This window comes from Amblyomma americanum, chromosome 1 (genome assembly GCF_052857255.1).
Source record: "Amblyomma americanum isolate KBUSLIRL-KWMA chromosome 1, ASM5285725v1, whole genome shotgun sequence".
NCBI lineage: Eukaryota > Metazoa > Arthropoda > Arachnida > Ixodida > Ixodidae > Amblyomma > Amblyomma americanum.
The window spans coordinates 91,114,403-91,133,654 of NC_135497.1; the positions used below are offsets into that span (position 1 = coordinate 91,114,403).

Here is a 19,252-nt window from a genome sequence, read left to right on the forward strand (position 1 = left end):
CACGATAAGCTTCGGCGCCCTGGCGCGACAACCATCCATTGCAGTAGGCTGGCTGGAAAAGACGCGCAGGTTGCGTCTGCTGACAGTGGCTCTTTGTTAGTGGCGCTTCCTTAGTCGGACCCCAGAGGCCGCCCCTTTCCTTTTTATTTATTTCTTTCTCCTAGGAGAGCATTTGCTACGCTGTGAAAGTCTCCCGAAGTTCTCCGGCTCGAGAATATTCTCCGGGCTCGCGTGACCGTGGGCTCTAAGCAGAGCCTGCGGCCGACTTGTGCTCGGACAGTGTCATCTTCATCATCTCCATCGCCATCATTCCCTCCTCGTTTCCCTTTCTTCTCCTTTCCTTCCCTGTGCCTGCCCTCGGTGTTTTTCGTAACAACAGACCGTCCCTCAGTCGCACGCTGTTGACACCTCAAGCGACTTCCAGCAGCTGCTCGGTGTGGCTTACACGGTCGTACCACATACGCGATATGAGCCTCATGTTGACGTTTGAGTGTTTTATTCTTAGCTTTCTTCCTTTCTTTTAGTGTGTCGTGTAGGAAAGCTAAAAGGTGGAGAGCAGGGAAGAACAATCCCTAAATTCCCGAAAGTTCTTTACGTCTATAGAAGAGCGCGGAATAAGCAGTGTTGGCAGCTGAACGCGCACCATTGATCTGAACTAAGCTTTTGCACCGGAGGAGTTACTTCAACACGGTAGCTACGTGTTAACGCATGCGCCTGCTGCGTGCAGACGTACAGGCGCAGCTATATGTCGCGCATTTTTTTGGACGAGACAACTGAAATGACTCAAATTGGTTGTCTTAATGTTATACGACACTACGTGACGCATAAAGGAAAGGTTATTTGATCGAGAAATACTAATTTCATAGCACGGTAGAGACATGACAGGAAGATGTAATTCTTTGCAACAAAAAAAAAAATTGAACAACGGTTGACGGAACCTTCAGTCCTTTGCCAACTTTTCGACAAGATGACTCATCTTCGTATGGGTAAAATAGACTGAAGCAGTAAAGTTGACTGAAATAACTCTAGATTTCTGCGAGATACGTTCAGTTGTGCGAAGAATTATCGCTCACGTTAAAAGACAAGTGTGGCTTTAGGAAGTAGCTTTATAAAGTCGTTTATTTCGTACACAATAATTAGCCTTTTTTTTTTTCATGCACATACGCAAGTACACTGGATAAGTGCCTTGTATAAGCGCCCACACATCCGCGGCAAGTACCACCAGGGAGGCCGATCGAAGCGGTCGTTAAAACGGAAATTTTTATTTCTTTAGAGCTGCCACTTGTCTAATGAAACCTGATGTATTAAAAATTGATTATATATTCTTCTTAGCGTAGAAACTACATTTCTTGAAAGAATCTTGAGACTTCTTTATAATAAAGCAAGTTGCAGCTGTTTCGGCAGGCATAGCTACCTAGAGCTCCAACACAGACGAAAGACCGTTTCGTTTTTACCGCGCTCTAGCCAATTAATTATTGGACATGATTCAATAAATTAATCTCACAGTTGTTTCAGATATGCGGTTAATTTCTTGTTACTCGTTTCCTAGTATGATCAAATCTGTGGCCTATATTTTGTCAGTAGCGCGGGCTAAGCGGCTGCATTGCATTACGCGACGCTACAGAAAAAAAAAAAAACACTCGGGTTGGGAGGGGTTCGGTAATATGCCTCGCATCAGAAGGCCTATTTCCACGCGAGGGTGGTCGAGAAAAGGAACTTTCAATTTCCGTTACGCACGGAGAGCGCGTGCCGTGCAAACGCCCTTTTACTGTTTGCTCTCAATGGCCTCTGTAGTGGCGATGAATATTTAAGGAACGGGTTGCAGGCGGGCAGGTGAGTGAACCATTCAGTCGCCTAGCAACTGACGCGTTGTGCGGTACAGCAGTGCATACGCCGCTTTGCAGCCAGGCCTTGCGTGTTTGTGCGTCTGGCTTGCAGCCCTCGATTCATGGGCACTGCTCTGTTCTTGGCTCAGGCTGATAGCCAGATTACTTTTTTTTTTCGTTGCTAAAACCATCATGGGTGGCTCGGGAGTAGATGAAAAATTCAAGACATTTTCTTTGAGTCATCCGCAGTAGATTTCGCGTTTATCTTCCCATCCGCCTTTCTGTGTTTAGGTTTGTGATGGCAGATTTTCCATTCTTGTATTGCATGATGGCATTTTATTTTCAGCATAGGTGTCGTCGAAGTAGTGACAGCAGCACATCAGCAACGAACTACGTTACTGAGCGTATAACACAAAGCGCGGCGCCATGACTGCGTTACTTCATGAAGTTGTAACTAAGAAATAAGTCGAAGTAAAAATGTTTTAATTGGTTAAATGGCACTTTGCCAAGAGCCGTTTAGACAGGATGAAATTAGGCCTCTGCAACTGCCGGCGCTGCAAATGCACTCTGAAATGTCGTTCGTTAGTAGCTGGAAAAAAAAAATTAGAAAAGACTACGACGGTGGCTGCGGCATATTGGGATTCATTCGAGCGTCTGACGATTTATCCGCACACAAAGGCAACAAATCACCCGAAACTTCTAAAACTGAAGTTCCAGTGAACTTCGCCACCATCATTATTTTAATCTTTCCTCGCGTTATGGCATCTCTCGCCCGGCTTAGGAGCATCACGAAGGCAGGCAGTAACTAAACAAATGTTAATCAATTGCAGCGCTCGACAGAGAGCAAGTGCGGGTAAACACGTGCCCCCGAGAAATAAGAAACTTATAGCCCGCTGGAAATATTGCGGCATGCGCCTCCTTTGCGCAATGCTACAAGCAACGAGCGACCGAGCGTGCGATATTAACTTGCGCTCGTTGGTCTCTCCGAAGGATGCTCGAAGACAGTGCACTTTTTCGCAAGTCACCGTGGCTCTCTCTCTCTCTCTCGCTTCTCTGGCGAGCCAGCGGCGTTTCGCTCATCTATCCAGCGATTTGAAACCGTCCAGTGAGCATCGTGCGGTTGGAAGAGAGTGTCCCTATTTGCTCTTGCCCCGCTGGCCCGTTACGCCGCCTTGCTTGTGCACTGTGGGGCCGAACAAACAAGGCCCTGCGGCGTCGGGGCCGACCTCGGCGGCGCTGTCCGACTCGTTCTCTGGCCGTCCGTTATTGACTTGAGACTGCAGCGATCAATGCATCAGCGTTCACCACGGGATTGGAGTCGTTATAACAAATAGCCCCGGAGCGGGGAAAAGTGGGCGTGCGCTCGGTGCGTGTTTCGATCTGGGAGCCGCACCTTGTCGAGGGCCTCTTTATCTCTTGCGGCCGCTTTCCGGCGCTATCTGCGACAAGATTGACACGCGTGTGCGTGGCGAATCCTCTTCTCGGGTCCGCTATGAAAATAGCGAAAAGCGCGGCTGACATACAGCGATGAGAACGGAGGCTAACGAGCTGTCTGCTGCTAAATGTGTACAAGCAGGCTGCGTGGCCGCAGTGCGGCGCTTTTGTTCTTCTGCGTGGGTGCTCTGCTTAGCTCTAAACGAGGCCCTGTAAGGGGTCGTCGACACATTAACATGAACTACGCGGCGAGGGACGCGCATTTGCTGGCTCGGCACGTGCCCGTCGCATAGGGAGCTGTGAGCATGCCCGCGTGCTGCGTGGCCACGGCGAACACGGAACGCGATTCGCTTGAGCAGCCAACCTGCGCTGAATGTGAGCGCGACAGTACGGTATACGGGTCACCGGAAAGATCTTGACGGTGGTCGACAATTTTGGCTGCGTAACGCCCAACCTTTTCAAAAATTCTCGAGCATCTCTGTTGAAGTAATTTTGGCGCCGAATTTTAGGTTGCGTGTTTTCATCGTTTGAACGGTGCGTAAGATATTCGCATGCATAGATCACCGCGTGGAATTCTTCAACGTCTGGTGCCTGATTTGTAATTTAATTTCTTCCCTCGTGGCGCTTCGATTTCGAGTTCATCAGCCGAGCAATGGCGATATGGCGTCAGAGTTCAGTTGAGGTCACGTGAGGCAAGAAAAAAAAAGAAACTGCAACATATTCGCTGCTTTGCAGTTCCTTACAACTCTTACGCCAGTCTGTCTTAGGACCCGGAAGTGCAACTACTAGTAATGAAAATCATATCGCCGTTTTTGTTTGCCTCGCGTCGCCTGAACTGAACTTTGACGCTATAGCCAAAATTCGGCTTTTGAAGCCACAACCGAAACAACATGAAAGAAGAAATTCAGTGCTACCATACTTAATGGGTGTGCTCATTAATTTTTTTACATCATACGAAGAAAAAACGCGAAACCATTATTTGGCGTCTGTACTACTGTAGTGTGACAGGGAGTGTAACTGACCTTATTCGCATACAGGACTGGTGTAAAACATGGCTCATGTCATTAAATATTTCTAAGACCGTGTTAATGTCCATTCACCGTCGTCGTAATTATGTAGCGCCTAATTATAATATTAATAACCTGCAGATTGGAACATCCGAATCATTCAAATATCTTGGTGTGCATATCTCGCGTGACCTAACTTGGACCTGTCATATTAATCACATAATAAATTCTGCTAATTGTGCCCTAGGTTATTTACGCCGTAACCTTTCACTCGCTCCTCCCCCTATTAAACAGCTTGCTTTTCAAACCTTTGTGCGTCCCAAGCTTGAGTATGATAACGCTATTTTTGATCCGCACCACGTTAATCTTACTAACGCCCTCGAATTGGTTCAGAACCGCGCAACACGATTCATTCTATCAAATTATTCCTACCACTCAAGCATCTCAGCACTAAAAGCTCGAATCAACTTGCCCCCCCTAGCCTCGCGCCGTAAGATAGCACGTCTTAACCTTTTTCATAAATTTTTTCATTCTTTGCCTCTTGATAACCCCTACATAAAAAGAGCCCACCGCATCGCCCGGTTCAGCCACAGTAACGCAGTGTATCCCCTACAAGCCCATACTGTGACATTTCAGCAGTCATTTTTTCAGCGTACTGCACGAGACTGGAATGACCTGCCCACCGAAGTTGCCATTATCATCAACCCACTAGAATTCAAGCGGAGCGTAGCCAACCTTTCATCTTAACATTTTTTACCATTGTTTGCCAGATACCGTCCACTCCCTCATGTAATGTCTCAACAGAGACCTTTGAGGAAATAAATAAATAAATAAATAAATAAACAGTTATTGTTTTCTGGCTTTTATGAGCGTACGAAGAAGGAAACTAAGCGCGTTGTGCTCTCTGGTGTAAAAGCATGGCATCAGGCTTACATATCGTGGATAATGGTGGCTGGCGAGCGCAAAATTATTTGTGGGTACAGCAGGACATTGGGCAGACCTGGGATAAAGCGCACGCGTGGCGTGTCGCCTCTTTGGAGATGCTGTGTTGCCCTGGTCTTAAAGAACAACTAAATTCCAGCTGTACACAGCAATGATTTGACCTTGATTAAAACCTCATTACTGGCAGGCACATAACTTTCATTCGTGGAGAATTCGCCGCGTCACTTTGATCAATGAAGGGTCAATCCCACTGAAGTCATCCTTGGGGCGCCATTCCTGTGGACTGCTCCCGACCGATGATTTCACTAATGAGGACACGAAGTCGACGCTTAAAAAATGTAATTAGTAAAAAAAAAAGTATGAGCGCAGGCCTCGTAAGCACCCTATAAGCACCGTCTTTTTTCGAGGCTCGAAAGTCTTCCGAAGAGCCCCACCCTGGGGTCATCCTAATGACGTATTGCGGCAACGCCTGGAAGACGCGCCGTATTATAAATCGCCGGGCCTTCATGCATGCGGCACTGGCCTGGCCATGTCTGGCGCTCCCGTCGGTGGCGAGCCTCGCTGCTGTCTGTCCGCTTTCTCGGCTCTTGTCGGCACCGACCGGGCGACCAACCGTCGCGAGTGTCAGCAATCGTGTCGCGCGGTCGAGCATGCTTGACCGAAATGAGTGCAACGAGCCAGAGGTTGGGAAACAAGAGTGGGAGAAAACGAGGAAAAAAAAAATAAAAGATTGGCGGAGCAGTGCGAAGGAGGAAATGGGAGGACAAAAGTGACATGTTTTTGGAGGGCTTTTTTTTTCTTTTTTTGCGAGCTCCGAGGACAAGAGAACAAAGAGTCGCTGCCGTCAGCGCTCTCCTGGCCACGTCTTCTTTTATCTCACGAGCTCGGCCGCTTTCATGGGCGGTCTGGCGACGGCATCTGGTGCGGCGGCCGAATAGGGTCCCCGTCTTCTCCGCTCATTCTCTCAGGCCCACTCGCGGCTGCTGGCGAGATCTGTTCACGTTTGGGGAACAAAGACAAAATGCCCGTTGGAGGGGGAGTTGAGGCTTCTCGTCCTAATGTCGGCCTCATTTTCGGTCCGCCTCGAAGCTGGATGGGGGTCTCGAAGACTAAAACCGTGGCTCTCTCTCCGGGGCGGGTTGAGCTAATGGGCTCGCGTGGTGGCCCGTTATGCGTCGCGTATTGCCCCAGAGCTTTATATTACTGTACGTCGCCCGGCGGTGCTAACGGACGTCGAGATAACCATCTCCAGAAAAGAAAAAAAGTTTCTCAAAAAGCGCACTTTTCCGCCGAGGCTTTGTTCTTGTTATCCTTCCTGTTTCCGACGAATTTATATTCGAAATGTGGCGCGGCTTATTACGAAAGCGGTCATTTTAGTGCTGTCAAGTTTTTCGCTATTCAACACCAAGGAAAATATAAAAAATGGGGCTCATGGCTGTTATTTGCGAAGGCGGACATCGAAAATTTCAGCCTTAGTGCTCACCATTGCACTCGGCGCCTTTTTTAAGGCGAAATGGCTGCTGTGTGCTTCTTATAACGTGTTTATCAGATGCTGTGTTTATCAGAACGTGTTCATAAAAGCGCTCCCTGCACCTCGCCGTATTGGTTGTACGTGCACGTGCATCTGCGGCAAGCACGGGGGAAGTGGTAGCGTGAGCGTTTCGTACATGTTGGCACCACTCCAAAGAGAACGTGTATTGACTGCTCAGCGTAAATACTGTACCCGCCGCGGTGGCTCAGTGGTTAGGGCGCTCGACTACTGATCCGGAGTTCCCGGGTTCGAACCCGACCGCGGCGGCTGCGTTATTATGGAGGAAAAACGCTAAGGCGCCCGTGTGCTGTGCGATGTCAGTGCACGTTAAAGATCCCCAGGTGGTCGAAATTATTCCGGAGCCCTCCTCTATGGCACCTCTCTCTTCCTTTCTTCTTTCACTCCCTCCTTTATCCCTTCCCTCACGGCGCGGTTCAGGTGTCCAATGATATATGAGACAGATACTGCGCCATTTCCTTTCCCGCCCAAAAACCAATTAAAAAAAAATACTGTAGAAGCTCGGGCAAGTTGGTGTGACATTTTTTTTAATTATTTTTTTTACAGCAGCGCAAGGGACAAATGACGAGACTAGTGCACAGACACGGCGCTGAATTACAGCTGGATTTATTGAGGCGATTTCCACTTCTTAAATACAGTGTCAACCAATCTCAAATGAAAAACACATACACAAAATGACGAGAATGACAGTTCAAGACCACAGGGCTACAGTGGCACAAGATCAGCTGCGCACGTTTCCCTATTATCATCAAGAAAACGCAGTTCTTTTGCAGACAGAGCTACTGAGGCAACGCTTACGCATTCATTTTGGAAACTATATGGATTTCATGGGCTTCAATGATTTCACGAGTGATTTTTGATCGGCTATCTGATAGCACGCGGTACTGAGTGAAGATTGGATAGCATGGCTTTTTTTCTTCTGTGCAGTCTCTGCAATGAATGCTAAGGTGACGGTATGCGGTGTTTCTCACGTTGTTGTGTTCCCGCAGCCGGTGTACAGGTTTCCGCTATCACGTGGCAAGCACTACACGGGTCAAACTGGTCGTTGCCTCAACGACCGGCTGGATATATATATCCTCCAGCCAAAATGTCATGAAATAAATCCTGTTATGTTTCTTCAATTTTTGGTGATTTTATATTATATTGACCAAATCAGCTGCCAAAAATCACTTTTGGTATATATATATATATATATATATATATATATATATATATATATATATATATATATATATATATATATATATATATATATTCAAAGTTGAAAACGCTTCATTTAGCCATAGATTTATTTTGAGTCGACGTTTCGAGGACAGGCTCTGTCCGAAACGTCGACTCAAAATAAATCTATGGCTAAATGAAGCGTTTTCAACTTTGAATTTTTGCCTCTAGCAACCAAATACGTTTATCTTTCTATACTGTATATATATATATATATATATATATATATATATATATATATATATATATATATATATATATATATATATATATATATATATATATATATATATATATATATATATATATATATATATATATATATATATATATATATATATATATATATATATATATTCGCCCGCTATGTACACTTTTTAGGCGCGACTTTAATGTTCGGATCTCTAGTCGATCAAGTGGTTTGAAATCACAGCTGGCATCGGCCTGCCGTCTGTGCACCTTCGTGCAGTTCTCTTCCATGTTTTTCGTTGTTCAACATTCCAGCAGAGTTCTCCGGGAGCGGCACATGTTCGCACCGAGGAGGAGCCGTCACCCAGCACAGCCGGCCCCACCCTGCGTGACGTGGAACATGCGAAGTCCTTGCAGCATATATCGTGCGCTGAGCGACTATCGGTTGCTTCGACGTCAGACCCTCCCATCGGGACCCGAGCTGCGTGGCGCTCCACGTGCGGTAGAACATCGTGTGTCCAGCGTTACGTCAAAATATTTAACGACGCCCCATCGCGATAAGCTACCGCAGCGACCACTACAGCAGCCGTGTATCAGAGAATTTAATTTCGTAGAGCGAGAGCCGTGCGTTGCCATTGTCGACTGCCGCTTATCGTCGTGGCGAAAGCAATAAGGCCGATGGGTCTGGCAAGCTCGATAAACACAAAAACAGCGGCATCCAGGGCCAGACCCGACACTGGAGTAAGGCTGGTAAAGAACAAAGAAAAAACGGTGCTGTAAATTATCTCTCCAGCAGCGTTGCACTCGCTCCTCGGGCCTGTTATCTTGGACGTCTTTGTTCTTGTTCTTCAGCTCTGTCGATCGCTTCCGCTCGCGGGGATGTCCCTATTTTTTTTTTATTAGATTGCCTGGGAGTAGCGTGACCGCTGGAATCAAGTTTTGCATGTCGGTGGGCGGTTCAAGCGTACGTGCTGCGGGCCTTGTTTATCAGATCGTACGCGGGAAGCGGCGGCTGGTGGACGCGTCCTTTCGGGAGGCTCCCGTCCGCGCGGCCGGTTTTATGTTCTTCACATCTGGTCGGCACGCGATATGCGATACACGCTCTTCGCGGTGCGCGTATTTCGCTGTTGCTGGTGGACGATCGCGATTCCTTGTCTCCGCCTACGCGGTCCCCTCCGTGTTCTTCTGCCCACGGTGCTCCTCGGCCTTACTACGAGCTAAACTGCGAGGCACACTGTTTGCCGGTGCCGCCTCCGTTCCCTAACCCCACTCGCCCGTTAAGCGGGGAATTCGGCGTTGTGTCGCAAAACTGCGGACTGGTCGAAAAAGTTTGACGTCACACGTGGAGCGGCGGAATGGGAAAAGTGCGTTTCCGAAGTCGACGCAAAAAGAATCGTGGGAAAATCGTCTGCTGTCTAATTCCGGTTTCAACCTTCATCCATTGCTTGCATGTTGCATAGCAGTCGCCTTGCATTCTGGCATCGTTTTATTTTTTCACTAGTTTATTTGGGCTGTGACATCGCTAATAGTACAGCATCATCGTGAGATGAGCGTGTGATGCATATGTGTATGACGTGAGCGCAGAAATCGAGAATGACTTACCGGTAAGCGTGTTCTGTGGTGGTTAACGTGCCGGCGTATAGTCTGGCTGTTATGCGCTGCAGTCGGTTTCAATATTGTTTCGATATATATATATATATATATATATATATATATATATATATATATATATATATATATATATATATATATATATATATATATATATATATATATATACGGTACGTGTATGTATACGGAGTTTTGGTGTATATGTAACACCTCGGTCATCCTATATTTGCTCTCATTTTTGGCGCAGTGCGAATTGTTGAAGCCTGCACAGTTGAGCAGACGATAGATGTGTTTTCCTCACAGCGTTCAAAGGCGGCCCGTGAGCTGCCAGATGGGACATTTGCGCCACTGTTTTGGTTGAATATCGTGGGAAAATGCGTTAGGAAGTAGAGTAGAGTCGAGGTCGCGTTGACCTTGCGATGATGCAGTACAATCAGCGATGCTGCAACACAAATAGTTAGTAGAATACGCGATACTAACACAGCGACTGCAATGGAGCAAGGCGAGAAAGTTGGAACCGAAAGTAATGGTAGCAGGTGACTTTGCCATGATCGTTGCATGTGCGTTGACTTCGGAAACGCACCTCACCTATTGAAAAGTAATTAAAACGTTACATAAATTGCCATTACAAGGTCGAAACATGACTAAAATAGCATTACGGCATGTAAGTATATAAAATGAATGAATTACGTTGGTAAGAACGCTGGGGTAGATAGTGGGGAATCAAATCCCTAATGTGTGGATTGTGAGTCAGGCACGCTACACCTTGGACCATACAGGCACGTTCGTACGGGTTGTTTGAAGTGGGATTTCACATGTATGTCGTGTGATAGCTTACGACTTGATGCTAATAAGTATGAGTATGATTAGAGAGACACTAAGCGAGTGGCAAAGTGCATGTCGGGAAGGGGTGAGTGCACTCGAATGGCTGTATGTTTGTGTCATTTGGCATTAGTACTGAAGCAAGGCTGAATGGTGGGCTAGTTGGTATGACATGTCGAATAATAATTTTTACCAGCCGAAAAAAAGACGAGGGACAAGAAGAGAACCTACACAGGACAAGGCCTTTTCCTGTGTAGGTTCTCCTCTTGTTTCTCGTCTTTTTTCGGCTAGTAAAAATTATTCTTCGACGTGACATCAGTGTGACATGTGATCTGTTAACATTAGTAGAGTACGTAATCGGGTAATGTGCCAATTACATCAAGTGGAGTCGCTGACGGGGCCCATTAGCGCTATCGCGTCGTATACTTAAAGGCGCACCCCGCTTCTGAGATTCTTTGTTTTTGACGTACACAGTTCGATGAACACCGCGCTAGTGTATTTCGCACGCGGTAAGTCAGCAAGCTGCAATCGCCCATTGCCCACCGACCCTTTCGACCATAATGAAATCGTATCGTGTAGTAAGAGCTTTTTTTTTTTTCTCAAACACTAATGGCCCCTCAGTAAGCGCATACTATATGCAAAGGTCGCCAGGGCGGCCTTCCTGCCCCCACTGTGGGAGCTAGCCGTCGAGTACGTACTTCAAACGATGTGGGAGTGCCCCACATGCCAAACTCAGTACGCAAGTTTCACGTTGGAATGATACCAGCCATGAACAACGAGTAGCGCCAGCGTCGATTAGTGTGCAGCTATAGCTGCCGTTCTCCCACGAAAAATATTTGCATACGCAGAGAGATTGCTGCGCTACGAATGTCGTAGAATATCGTAAATGGAGCGCCAGTTTAATAAAGTTATAAGAATGGAGTGGGACGCATTTAGCCGATACAATTTGGTTATTTATTTTTCACGCGTTAGAGTCTTGACTTAAACGCAGTTTTCAAGCTTTCGTCGTGCTTTTTCAAGTGATTTGTAGAAGAAGAAGTCGCTGGTCTGTGATGCTACGTTTGTATTTAATAGCATCGATCTCTCCATTATTAATATCAGTCTGTGTGGGGCGGTCACCGTGGGAGGCGTACAAAGGTCTCCCGCAGCGTTAGGCACCAGTTTCATGAACAGTAGTACGAAGCAAAAGAGCATGCTACATGCTACATCCAAGCAGCGAAACTGTTGAAAACAATGCGACAGCAGCGCTAGCATGGGCAATAAACAGCCGCAAACGCGCAGTTATGACCGCTAGGCAACCACTGCTGCAGTGCTCGCCGCTGTCCTATTGAGAGCATCAGCGCTTCTCTTTGCGGCTTACCAGTATATAGTCACTGGAAACTTATCCAATGACTCTGGACCACACAGTCGGTCGCGGCAACACGAAGGCATCGACTTTTATGCACCGAAGAGCCGGAAAATCTTCGCTGTTCATCGCCAGTTCGGACCGGTAGGCATTTTAGATTGGCAGAATAGACAAGCTTTGCCCATAAGTCGTGTTTCGAGTCCTGCGTCCCTTTGTATTGCGTTAGTAAGGGGATGCTGTACTCATAAGTTCCGCATTTCTTTTTTTTTTTACTTGACGCAAGGATGAAATGACATCAAACAGCAACCTTCAGACTAATTCAGAAAAATGGAAGTGACGAACGTTAATATTATGACGGATATTTAACTGTTTTCATTGACTTCGCTTGCCCGCAACCTTTTACACAGCAGCACTAAATCATAATTGTTGGTACGCCTCGCTTAGCATGTTGCTTCGAACTGTACGCTGGAAAGACAGCAACTCTTGTCATATAATTCACAGGCAGATTTTTCTTTAGTGCGACCCCCCCCCCCCCCCCCCCCCCCCCACCCAGCGATTTCGACGACGTCTGACGCGAAGAAAATGAAGCCTCAGCCAGACTTGGTAACTGGGTCAGTGGGCACTTAAATCGTGCTGTGAGCAGGCGGTGGTGTCTACCTACAAATTAAGGCTATTATGCGCCTTTTTCTTCCTCAAAACCAGCTGAAAGTTTAGACTTCGTTGATTCTGAGATAAGGAAAGGCGCATAACTGCCTCCATGGTTTAGTGGACACCTCAATCGCGCTTTGAGGTACGTGGCTGTGGTGCCCATCAGCAAAAAGCGGGGCTTAGCAATGCTAAACCTCCGGCCATTTTTTTTTGTTCCCATTAGATCAAAACCCTAACGGATCACTCTGAAGGGTTTAAAGTCATCTAAACAACTTCATCAAACATAACCCAATTTAGGTCATTTGATGTGGAGACGTTATATCTGGGGGCATGTTCCTGCGGCACAATCCTAAAAAAAAAAGAAGACATTCAGATTGAAGTTATCGTGTTCATAGTGGATAGTTGGTGGTGCAAAAATACTCTCTCTCTGTTCGTAATAAATGTGATGTCTATAATACAAAACCACGTATTCAGTGCAGCCTGGCCTAAGTATTTAGGCAGTACTGCTATAAAAACTTGCATGCTAAGGAGTTTCGGTGGGAACAAAGAAGACAACGGAACCAATTATCAGTCCTCCTATTTCTTCATATTTTCCTGGAAAGAAGAGTCGCAGCCGCCGCTACAAGATCGGACAGAATATACTCATCGTGCCTACAGGCAACTCGCATTAGCAGCTGCGGTACCATGTGTGCGTCTGCATGTATATAGAGAGAACCAAGTCCGGTGGCCGCGGGGTGCGAGAAGCCTTCTCGCGCAAAACCGCGAGCGAGGGAAACCAACCGAAATGGGAAACGTAATGAGAAGCAGCGGGATAAAATTGAATTAAAGGGTGGAAGCTTCGCGAGCAGAAAGTTGGGCTAGTTGGTTGATATGCATACTGAAGAAGTTGGCGCGGAAAAAGGAAGACAAGCGAGAAAAACAAAGACGAGCGCTACTCACAACTGAAGGTTTATTCCAGACATACGCTCGAATAAATAGGAAAACCAATAAGAAGAAAACAAAACAAAAAAAACGTCATGAACATCACATGTTACCCCATGAATCACAGTGATTTGGTCAAAAAGAGATACTCCCTATCAGAGAAGCGGACGGAAGTCTGACTACAGCACTTATCTCCACTGATGCGCATATGGAAGGCTTCCATGAGCTAACGCGTGAGTTGATCCCTGTACCTGAATAGGATGGTCGTTTCTTCGAAAAGCTGTTTGCCCTGGATTTTCTTTTTCTTCTACTGTCGTTTGTGCTGCACGTGCGGCAGTGTTTAGGGAGATTATCAAGGGAGTCTCCCCCGAGCAATCTTCGGTGTTCTCCTAACCTTTCGTTGACGCATCGTCCAGTTTGGCCGATGCATAGTGCGCCACACGATTTATTCGAGCATATGTCTGGAATAAACCTTCAGTTGTGAGTAGCGCTCGTCTTTGTCTCGCTTGTACTCGTTTTTCCGCGCCAACTTCTTCAGTACGCTTCACGGGAGCGGCTGCTCCGATGCACACATCTGCCTGGGACGAGCGGGGAACCGTCGAGAATACGATCTGTGGAGACAGAGCACAGCAAGGAAAGAAGAATCGACCATGCTGGCTCGACAGCTGATCAAGGCGCTTTGCTGCTGAGCATAGTGTTGAGGATGATGGCGGTGACTGCATTCACTGCCGCCGCATTCTGCCACGTGCACAGACGGACAGCGTACCGACATCGGTATCCTTGGGTGTCGCATGGAGGACTTCTTGAGGTTTTACTGAATCGATCGCAACCTGTCACAGCCGCATTTCTCATAACCGGTTGCACCCGCTGCGGTAGCTCACTGGTTATCGCGTTCGACTGCTAAGCTCGCGGATGCCGGATCAAATCCCCGCCACGGTGGCCGCGTTTTGGTGGATAATAATTGTTTTTTTTTGGGGGGGGGGGAAGGAAATGGCGCAGTATCTGTCTCATATATCGTTGGACACCTGAACCGCGCCGTAAGGGAAGGGATAAGGAAGGGAGTGAAAGAAGAAAGGAAGAAGGAGGTGCCGTAGTGGAGGGCTCCGGAATAATTTCGACCACCTGGGGATCTTTAACGTGCACTGACATCGCACAGCACACGGGTGCCTTAGCGCTTTTATGGAGGAAGGCGAAATGCGATATCAGTAATCCGGAGCCCATCACTACAGCGTCTCTTTCTATCGTTCCCTTCTTTCGCTCCCTCCTTCATCCCTTCCCTCGCGGCGCGGTTTAGGTGTCCACCGAGAGAGCCATTACCGCGCCTTTCCATTCCCCGTAACCAATTTTCATTTTCACTCTATTTTAACTGGTTTTTGAAGAAAGGAAATGGCGCAGAATCTGTCTCATATATCGTTGGACACCTAAACCGCGCCGTAATGGAAGGGATAAAGGAGGGAATGAAAGAAGAAAGGAAGAAAGAGGTGCCGTAGTGGAGGGCTCCGGAATACTTTCGACCACCTGGGGATCTTTAACGTGCGCTGACATCGCACAGCACACGGGCGCCTTAGCGTTTTGCCTCCATAAAAACGCAGCCGCCGCGGTCGGGTTCTAACCCGACCGCGATTTTCACTCGAAAGACGCGGGTTCGATCCCTACCGCGACAGTCGCTTTCGATGAAAGCGAAATGATAGAGGCCCGTGTACTGTGCGATGTCAGTGCACGTTTTACGAACTCCAGGTGGTCGAAACTATCTGGAGCCCTCCACTGCGGCGTCCTCCGTGCATACACCATTGAAAGCGTTCGTTTTTTGCCGGTGGACACCACCGCATCGTATCTCAAAGCACGATAGAGGTGTCCACTGATCCAGGGGGCCAGTTATGCTTCTTTGCTTTCCACAAAATCAACGGAGTCTAAACATTCCGATGGTTTTGAGAAAAGGAAATGCCCATAACTGCATTACTTTGTGGGCAGAGGCCACCGCCTGCTCACAGCACGAATGAGGTGCCCACTGACCCAGTTGCACTTGCTACTCGAGGGCTTCAGCAGACACACACCGCTCAAAACCCGGGGAGTGCGTCTAGAAGTAATCATAATAATAAGAAGAATTGATTTTTGGGGAAAGGAAATGGTGCAGTATCTGTCTCATATATCGTTGGACACCTAAACCGCGCCGTAATAGAAGGGATAAAGGAGGGAGTGAAAGAAGAAAGGAAGAAAGAGGTGCCGTAGTGGAGGGCTCCGGAATAATTTCGACCACCTGGGGATCTTTAACGTGCGCTGACATCGCACAGCACACGGGCGCTTTAGCGTTTTGCCTCCATAAAAACGCAGCCGCCGCGGTCGGGTTCGAACCCGGGAACTCCGGATCAGTAGCCGAGCGCCCTAACCACTGAGCCACCGCGGCGGGTTCGGCTAAAAGTAAAAACTTTTTTACTTCGGCTAGAAGTAAAAACTGCTATATGACCGTTAAACTGTGATGATGTAATTAATTTCGGTGTTGATGGGCTTTTGGGAAATAGCAGGGGGCCACTTCGTGCTTGAATGTCGTGTTGTTTTCGATAATAAATTTGAATGGCGCAAAGGAAGGAACACAGGAAGACAGAGAGATAGAAAGAGCGCCTTGTGAAAGAGCGATGCCTTAGCATGTTCACGATGGCAACCGCCGTGGCTCTGCGCTTTTTTTCAACAGCGACACAACGAACCGAGTACAATGTCTGGACTGATTTTTCAAAGTTGTCATAAGCAAGGCGATCAGACGGAACGAAAGCTCTTACAAACTGTCGCAGTAAAGATCGGGGCGCTTTCCTTCACTTTTCGTGTCGCGTCTAAAGGAAGGCAAGAGACGGGCAGCTATTTTTCTCAGGAAACAACAAAAATCGACCCATGCGCTTCGTTCACGCCTTTTAAGCTGTCACCTGTTTCGCCACACACACAAAAAAAGAAAACAAAAACTTGTCTCCCGGCCCTTGTTTTTCGCGAACGCCCCGACCCATAAGTAGATGAACTGCAGCATGCAGTGGGCTGCTGCTCTGCGTGTTTGTGCATGCGTTCGTGTTGTAGCGTGTTTCGTTCTCGCGTGCCAGCGTTCCTCGCCGGAAATAATAAAAAGTAAAAAGGAAAGCGGGAATCGGGGTCGGAGCTCTATCGGCGCTTCCCTCTGAGAAGCGCTGGAAGTTCTGCTGAGCTGCGCGAACAAAGACATCGAGTGAAGCGACGTTCGGACAATAACATGCCTGTCGGATCTGGCCTTCGTCGCCGCGCCGCTCGGGCACACCGCTGCTTTTTCTTCGCCATTGGATTTGCCCATGCCGAAGAGGAAAAGCGCGGGCCGATACGCGCCCGTGGCGAGCACCAGCGCGTACAGTAATGTGTATTATGCAGCATGCATTCGCTTCTGTCTCCCTTTCGGTCGACGCCAGTCAGATAAGAGTGCGAGGGAGGGCGCAGTTTTGAAATCCGCCGTTTTCTTTTTTTTTGCAAACTGTTCTTATCTGTCCCCTTTTGTGTGTGTGTGTGTGTGTGTGTGTGTGTGTGTGTGTGTGTGTGTGTGTGTGTGTGTGTGTGTGTGTGTGTGTGTGTGTGTGTGTGTGTGTGTGTGTGTGTGTGTGTGTGTGTGTGTGTGTGTGTGTGTGTGTGTGTGTGTGTGTGTGTGTGTGTGTGTGTGTAGTGGATCTTTCCGACTTCCATTCCTTGTTGCATCCATATTCTTATGGCTGAACTCACTTTTACTTTCCTTCGTTCACGACTTACGCGCGGCACAACAGAATTCTTTCATTGCTACAAGACTTTGTGTACGTATCGTCGAATGTCAAATTTGACGCCCGTGAAGAAAGCGCGCTAATCTTTGTTCGTCTGCGCGTGTTTGCGCGCGCGTGTACGAGTGCTGTGTTGTGTGCATGCGTGCCGCGCGACATCTGTGCCGAACACAAACGTTTAATGAGAGCACTTCAGGGAGCAACAGCTATGGGAAACTTGCGCTGAAGTTTGCGGTGCCGATTGCAGCGCCATAACACACTGCCTAGCGAGAAGAGCAAGCAGTTTTGGGTAGTACTCTTAGTACTTTTCGCGCCACCTTCAGGCGCTTATTGGCGTGAGCCTCCGCGCTCTTTCGAAGGCGCACGTGCCGTGCGTCAGCTATCTGCGCTACGCCGAGAGAAGCTAGGCAATGAATGCTGTCAGCGAAACGCGGGTATCTAATCGCGCAGAATGTGTTCTCGCGTTTGCAGCGGCCCAAGCGGCTGACAAAAGCAATTTTGAGCCATCGAATGGAACAATTGCAGTGCCACCTTGGCAGCGCAGGTTCCCTATATCTGCCTTGGGCGCAATGAGTTTTGCAGCGTGGTCTTTCCACTTATAGCATACCTTCTCGTGCACGTTGTCGCAAGGGTTATCTATAGCACGTAAGCCGAAAGGGAGGATTGTGGCGTTTCAGTTGCCGCGTGTGCTTACTTCGGGAGCAAGTTACGCAGTCGCTCAAAACTGGCGCGCTTCAAAAGCTGTCGACGGAGTGCCCATTCAGCCTCGGGGAGAATGGAAGCCCGTCGAGCGCCTGACAAGCGACGGTCGGCGCGTTCATAATCCCGCCGAGCCATCGCGACGTGCGGGCAATCGGAGCGCGGGATTGAAACGGAGGCTGTCATTACTAATTTTCAGCGGTAACGTAAACGAAGCGCGAGCCGAAGGCCCGCCGTCGCTGCACATCGGCCCTGCTTTCGCAATATTTGGGTTTCGCCCTCGCAATACGATGTGCCCTTTGGCTCCGTGACAGGAAACGAACGCGGGGGAATATGCGCGCGCTTTTTTGCCTGTCTGTGGCGCCACCGAAACCGCCTCCCTCATAAGCGTAATTGGTCCCCGGTACAGTGCGGTGGCGCCTATCTCGGCCTGCGCGCACGTGCCTTTGTGTGTGCGCGTTTGGCGCGCGTGCTTTTAGGTGCGCTTGCCGTCCTCCGGTGCGCACACATGATCCGTGCCGGCCCGGGGAGTTGAACGACCGCGGCGGCGGCGGCCGGGCGATCCGCGCCTGGCGTCCCATTTAAGCGAAATCACATGTCAGGTCTCCGGTGTCCCGTCTGTCCCCGACTCTGGTCACGTCGCCGCAGGGTCCCGTACCGCTTAACAGCGAAGCCGATCCGCGGTGGCTGAGGCGAGTGTCGACTGCAGCGCAACCGTGCGGCGCCTCCAGATCGGTGTACGATTCTCCCAGGCTGGGCCTCAACTTTTTAATTCTCGTCAGGTTTTGCGCTGCTTGACGATCGGTATAAGCCTGGCGCAGAGGCCGGAGCAGTTTGAGTGAGTGAGTGAGTGAGTGAGTGAGTGAGTGAGTGAGTGAGTGAGTGAGTGAGTGAGTGAGTGAGTGAGTGAGTGAGTGAGTGAGTGAGTGAGTGAGTGAGTGAGTGAGTGAGTGAGTGAGTGAGTGAGTGAGTGAGTGAGTGAGTGAGTGAGTGAGTGAGTGAGTGAGTGAGTGAGTGAGTGATCAGCGCAGCGTTTGTAAAAGAGGCGCTGGACTGGCGACAAAAAAACGAATGGATGCTTGATAGCGGTGCTGAAAGATGCCATCAGTGGCGCATCATAACGCAGAGTATATGCCACCAGCTGGTCACAGTACTGCCGCTGGCGGAACACTGATTGACTGGCGGCGCTACATTTATCAGCCACAGGCTTTCCATGTTTGTTGGCTGCACGTTTCCTCCCGTCTGGTACGATGAGAAGGAAAGAAACAAGTATCATGAGCGAC

General features: G+C 48.5%; 1 protein-coding gene across 11 annotated transcripts in view; it reads left to right on the top strand.

The window, feature by feature from the left end:
- Nucleotides 1-19,252, top strand: part of LOC144113214 (dual specificity calcium/calmodulin-dependent 3',5'-cyclic nucleotide phosphodiesterase 1A-like) — a 533,169-nt gene that overhangs the window by 384,682 nt on the left and 129,235 nt on the right. The window lies entirely within an intron of this gene.